The sequence below is a fragment of the Myxocyprinus asiaticus genome, chromosome 43, assembly GCF_019703515.2.
Source record: "Myxocyprinus asiaticus isolate MX2 ecotype Aquarium Trade chromosome 43, UBuf_Myxa_2, whole genome shotgun sequence".
Lineage (NCBI taxonomy): Eukaryota > Metazoa > Chordata > Actinopteri > Cypriniformes > Catostomidae > Myxocyprinus > Myxocyprinus asiaticus.
This window is the reverse complement of record NC_059386.1, coordinates 9,870,332-9,876,331: the sequence shown is the minus strand read 5'-3', so window position 1 is coordinate 9,876,331 and position 6,000 is coordinate 9,870,332. Positions and strand designations below refer to the sequence as shown.

The window sequence follows — 6,000 nt, the reverse complement described above, 5'->3', positions numbered from 1 at the left end:
CGCACGCAGGCCTCTACACTTGGTATGCAAAACATGATGATAGTGACAATCAACAGATTTTTTTTTTTATCATGAATAGTTAATTTTGAGTAGAAATGGAACCTCAGACTTCACAAACAAGAAGTAACCAAACATAAAAACAAAATCGACAATAAAAACAATGTAAATAAACTTGCAAACAGTGAAACCATGCAAGCTCATTAATTATTCAAGCTTGGTGCATGCTGGAAACACCAGCTTAAAAAAACATATTAAGTAAAAATTACTTATATATATATATATATATATATATATATATATATATATATATATATATATATATATATATATATACCAGTGACATTTACTCAAATTAGCGAATAAATATGACAATGATTTTCTACTTTAGGTTTGATTCATGATGACGCATTGTAAAGATAACAATCATAAATAATATTTACTTATAAGCTAGAGCATTTATTTTTACATGCTTGAATTGAGTACAAATGTAGAATTTACTTAATATTTTCAAGTCCACGCTTAAACTTACATATTCAATGTAGAAAGTACTTTATTTTTTCTGCTATATTTACTTCACAAAATATTTTGTTTATTGTAACCAAGCAATGTAAATCTGAGTTTTTAGTCTTTTCTCTTTTTTTTCAGTGTATAGGTAGTCAGTTATTTAGCTCAATACACAACAAAATAAACACTGCATTGTAAAGTTTTACATGTCTTAATTAATCACTCAGACGTTATCTAACGCCCTCAATGCGCTCGGATATATTATGATGCTTCTCTGGATTCGTTGAGCTCACATCACAGTTCCTGATAGCAGCATATCGTCAGTCAGTGCCCGGAACTGTAAAACCGTCTCATCCCACTCCGCGCGCGCGGGCAGATTTACAGTGGACTTCAGCTGCACGAGACAAACAGCAGCAATTATCTCGCGGGAAAGATCGCGCGACACCAAACACACTCCAAATCAGCATCACGAGCTCTGAGAACAAACAAGCTGAGATTTCACAGTCCCTTTTAATTTTCTCGCACAAGGAGAAGAAGGAATATAGACAACAGTGACATCTCCAGCAGATATACATGAAGCTTGGAGTGCATTGAAGATCTGAGGACGTTTAAAAGCGGCACAAGAGGAATAGCGTTGCGGACCACTTCGATGTAGCTAGTTTACGCTGATTTTATCATAAGACGCCTGATTTGAATAGGGCTATCTATCGAAAAGGACGTAAAATTGGGTTACCTCAACAAGTTGTTTCTTCTTTTTTTTTTTTTTTTTTTTTTTTTTATTATTATTATTATTATTATTATTATTATTCTAAATTACTATATTGTGCTCTCGGAGCTTTCCCTCCGTCACATTTGAGGAACTGTCCATTAAAACTCGCTAAGGATGTTGACAAAAACAGATATGAAAAAAGGAACACTTTAATTTTGCTTCGGACTGCGCAGCATTTACGCTGTTTCCATTCCGTTCGCTTCATGTTTGAGGGGTTTTTGGACCCCGAAAGTCGGCGAGAAATCGACGAAAGACACTTGCGCGGATTCCTTAACAGTTCACCCGGGTAAAACCAATCATTCTTCATAAAGCACATGCTCGCCTCGATACTCTCGTTTGAGCCTCGTCACTTCTGCAGATGTGCTCTGGTTCAATTCTAACCTTCGTGTAGGTAAGAATACCACCTTACCGGGTTTCTTTACAGCACATTTGTGATTCGGTTCGATTAATTTGTCCATAGTCTTGCTTTTGCTGTGGAGAAATGCCATTTCTGGTTTCTCTTTTGGTGAATAGTAATCTTTGGTTATTCGCATTCAGTGTCAATAAAAAAATCACATAGGCTATCTTTGACTATCATTATTAGCAATTCTTCTCAAAATTAAATTATTTAGCCTGGGTAGCTACAACAAGATGCAACCTCATTAATGTAGTAGAATAAACAGTTTTAGAAATTGATCCTCTGTCCGTGGTGCTGAAGTCCAGGAAACTTTTAAAACTGTGTTATATCTGTAGGTGTTATATCTAGACATTGCATGCATCCTGAATAGATTATACTAAATACTTCACAACTACTACATTCTTCATTCATCAGGGGCGTAGCAGTCATTTTAAAAGTGGGGGGACACAGCTGTCAGTAGGTGGCTTGCACAGACCCAACACTTACAGTGCAGTATTAAAATATTACAGTATGTATTAATATATAAGTATGATATGAGTATTATATTTATATATACGTATTATTTACTTTTAATATGTGTAGTATTTTAAAGATTCAAGTATTGTAAAATAAGTGCAAAATTGAGCAAAATTAGCTGCAAAAATAAAGGGCATCTTGTGGAGCAATTGCTTCTGTTTCACACATGACAATAAAAGACTGAGCACAAGCTGGTCCTGAATAAATTATTTAATAAATTACAATAGTGACAACTGTGCATGTGCACAATTTTATTTTTTACTCTGTGCTTGTGCATTGTGGGATTCAAATGTATCCAAGTGGCTTAAGTGTTTTGACTACGTTCACCAAAATTCGTTCAGATACTTTTAAAGGAATAGTTCACCCAAAAATTTGCTGATAATGTACTCACCCTCAGGCCATCCAAGATGTATATGACCTTCTTTCTTCATCAGAACAGGATTTAAGATTTTTGGGAAAGTATCCCAGGTTTTTAGCTTCATCCAATGCAAGTTAATGGACACCAATTTTTGACGGTCCAAAAAGCACATTCCAGTCAATTAAGTAATGTCTTCTGAAGTGAATCGATACTTTTGTGTGAAAAACAAATCGCTAATTAAAACGTTTTTAACTTAAATTGGCACTTCTGCCAGCTCTCTGTGGCTGAATTCTCGTGTGAAGTACCTTCCTCTGTGGTAAACAGAGCAGAACGTCTGAATTCTCGCGTGAACGCGCCAACGTGATGACGTCAAACGACAGCGACGCGAGGCATTTAGTGTTTACAGGAAGTTAATAAAGTTTTAATTAGCGATTAATTTTTCACACAAACATAACGATTCAGAAGACATTACTTAATCAACTGGAGTCATGTGGATTACTTTGATGCTAACTAAATGTGCTTTTTGGACCGTCAAAAATTGGTGTCCATTCACTTGCATTGGATGAAGCTAAAAACCTGGGATACTTTCCTAAAAATCTTAAATCCTATTCTGATGAAGAAAGAAGGTCATATACATTGTGGATGGCCTGAGGGTGAGTAACTTATCAGCAAATTTGCATTTTTGGGTGAACTATTCCTTTAATGAGTCAGTGGCCATTTCTGGTGATCCCACGATGTGGTGACAAATGAGTGTCTTGTGTGAAATGAGTTAGTCACTGAATTCAACAATCAAAAGAAAATTGAATCCTTTAAAATTTGTTTGTCTACAGACCTACAAAGAGACTTTAGTTGAGGTTTTAAGCATTATAAGAACAAAGCAAATCTATAATTTCCCTACAGTTTCTGAGCTGCTGAGCATGACTTTATCAAAAGACAACAATAATAGTCTTATAATAATTATAATGAGTTTCAAAAACATCCGTATGTTTTAACGTATAAAAAAGCATGTCTACATATCTATTCACTTGAGTAAAATGCATGAGTTCTAAGAACACAGCAGATCTATCTTTTTCCTACAGTTTGTCGAAGGCACACCAACATAGAAGTAAAAAACAGGAGCTGATATTAAAAATAGCTTTACATACTTAACGCAGATCTAGTAATCTGCTTAAATTGGCAAAAACAACCAATCAAACTATTACCTCACAAACATAATGTAAAAAGCATAACTTTATGAAGACTCATGTGCTGATATACTTACAATGTGTGCTTAAAAGAAGGATTGTCCTTTTTGTTTTTCTGCAGTGCATTTTTAATGCTGCCAATCAAGAATGATATGCCGATAACTCTCATTTGTGTGTTCCTCAACTCTAGATTATTAATTTAGATCAACATCAGTGCCGATAAAAAAACATGGATAAATGAGCATTGTTGAAAGCAACTTTGTAGAAATGAATGGAGCTGCATTGATTAGACTGTCAGACTGACGGCCTATTACGTTGTTTCGGCTCATGAATCTCACCTGTGATTGGCTGGATGGTTGCTCAATCAGCCCAAAGTAACAAAACACAAAGAATACTATATACAAATCTGCCATTTGGACTCATTATGGGTTTAGCTTGGAAAAGTGCAGGGGACAAAAATCACCTTTTAAAGTGTCCCCCACATCCCCTGCGGCTGCTACGCCCTTGTCATTCTTCATGTGTGAACTGAACATTTAAACGTTAATAACATTTCTACTGATCATACCTGGATGCATTTAAGGACAAACCCTGATAGTTCTTTGAACTTAAAGCTGAAAGAGTTGCATTTGTTCTCTTTTGGTCATATAGCAAATAAGCTGGTCTATACATACAGGTATGTCTCAACCTATGCTCACTTTAAAGCAGGGATATATAACATAACTTCAGACATCAAGAGCCCTTGAACATTGATGTCACTTGTGAAGTCAAGCATATATGGCTGGGCAATCTACACTTCTTCTGATTGGTGAATGTGATTTCCCATAACTCCTTGAAAGGTGAACAGAGTCAGTAACTAGATGGGGCACACAGGGGGAGTTGCATTTCCACAATAATAATGTTAAAAAATTCTCTTCACCCCCAGCCATGACCGTTTCTCCATCCTTTACCCTCCCCCATCACATCTCTCTCTCTCTCTATCACACACACATTAATTGCAAGATGCCCCCATTGCAATGAATAATGGAGACAACGCATGTCCATTCCAAAGTGTCATCTTTAGAAAAGCAAGCTAGTGTCAGATATGCAGCCTTTCTTCTAAATGTGACCTCCCATTTCTCTAAGAGCAGCATGAAAACACTGCTTTTCTGCACTGTAAAAAGTGAATGTGTGCAGTTGTTACCTTAAGGAGCTATTTTTAACTGATCTGACTCTTAAAAATGATTTTGTTGGTGACATTTAGTCAGGATTCAATCATGATAAATAATATTATGACTTGATTAAAGCCTCATAATTTAGATGTTACCACACAAAGCACATTTTTAGGTAACCTGACAAAACTGCAATTTTCACATGTTCCTTGGGGGCTTATGGGATTTAAAATGTCTACTCTGCATGCAAAGAAGTTAAGGAATAATTATAGACCATAATAATGACTTTTCATTGCATCATCTTAATAAGAATTGTAATATTTTAAAGTAACACAGTGTTTCATTATTTCAATTGTAAACTTTAAGCCATAGTTCACCCAAAAATGAAAATTCTCTCATCATTTACTCACCCTCATGTGATCCCAGAAGTGTATGACTTTCTTCTGCAGAACACAAACAAAGATTTTTAGAAGAATATCTCAGCTCTGTAGGGCCACACAATGCAAGTAAATGGTGGCCAGAACTTTGAAGCTTCAAAAAGCATATAAAGGCAGCATTAAAGTAATCCAGATGACTCCAGTGGTTTAATCCATGTCTTCTGAAGTGATCCAATCAGTTTTTGGTAAGAACAGACCAAAATAACTCCTTTTTTACCATACATCTTGCCATTGCAGTCTCTAGGCACGATCATGATTTCAAGCTCGATTACACTTCCTAGTGCTTGACGCATGCCTCAGAGTGATTGATGGTGCTAGGAAGTGTATTCGAGCTTAAGATCATGATTGCCAAGAAGACTGTAGATGTCAAGCTAAATTTTTTGTCTGTTCTCACCCAAAATAGATTGGATAGCTTTAGAAGACATGGATTAAACCACTAGAGTTATGTGGATTATCTTTATACTGCCTTTATGTGCTTTTTGGACCTTCAATGTTTGTCACCATTCACTTGCATTGTTTGGACCTACAGAGCTGAAAAACTCTTCTAAAAATCTTAATTTATGTTCTGCAGAAGAAAAGAGTCATACACATCTGGGATGACATGAGTATAAGTAAATGATGAGAGAATTTTTATTTTTGGGTGAGCTATTCCTATAAGGTACTGTTTCTACATGATTTATGCCCTAA

The 6,000-nt window shown here is 35.8% G+C and overlaps 1 protein-coding gene across 1 annotated transcript in view; it reads left to right on the top strand.

The window, feature by feature from the left end:
- The first annotated feature begins 878 nt into the window (after window positions 1-878).
- LOC127433609 (protein FAM163B-like) overlaps window positions 879-6,000 on the top strand; it is a 45,130-nt gene continuing 40,008 nt past the window's right edge. The window contains exon 1 of the mRNA XM_051685644.1: window positions 879-1,664. The gene's annotated coding sequence lies outside the window, so the exon portion shown is untranslated. The remainder of the gene's footprint in view (window positions 1,665-6,000) is intronic.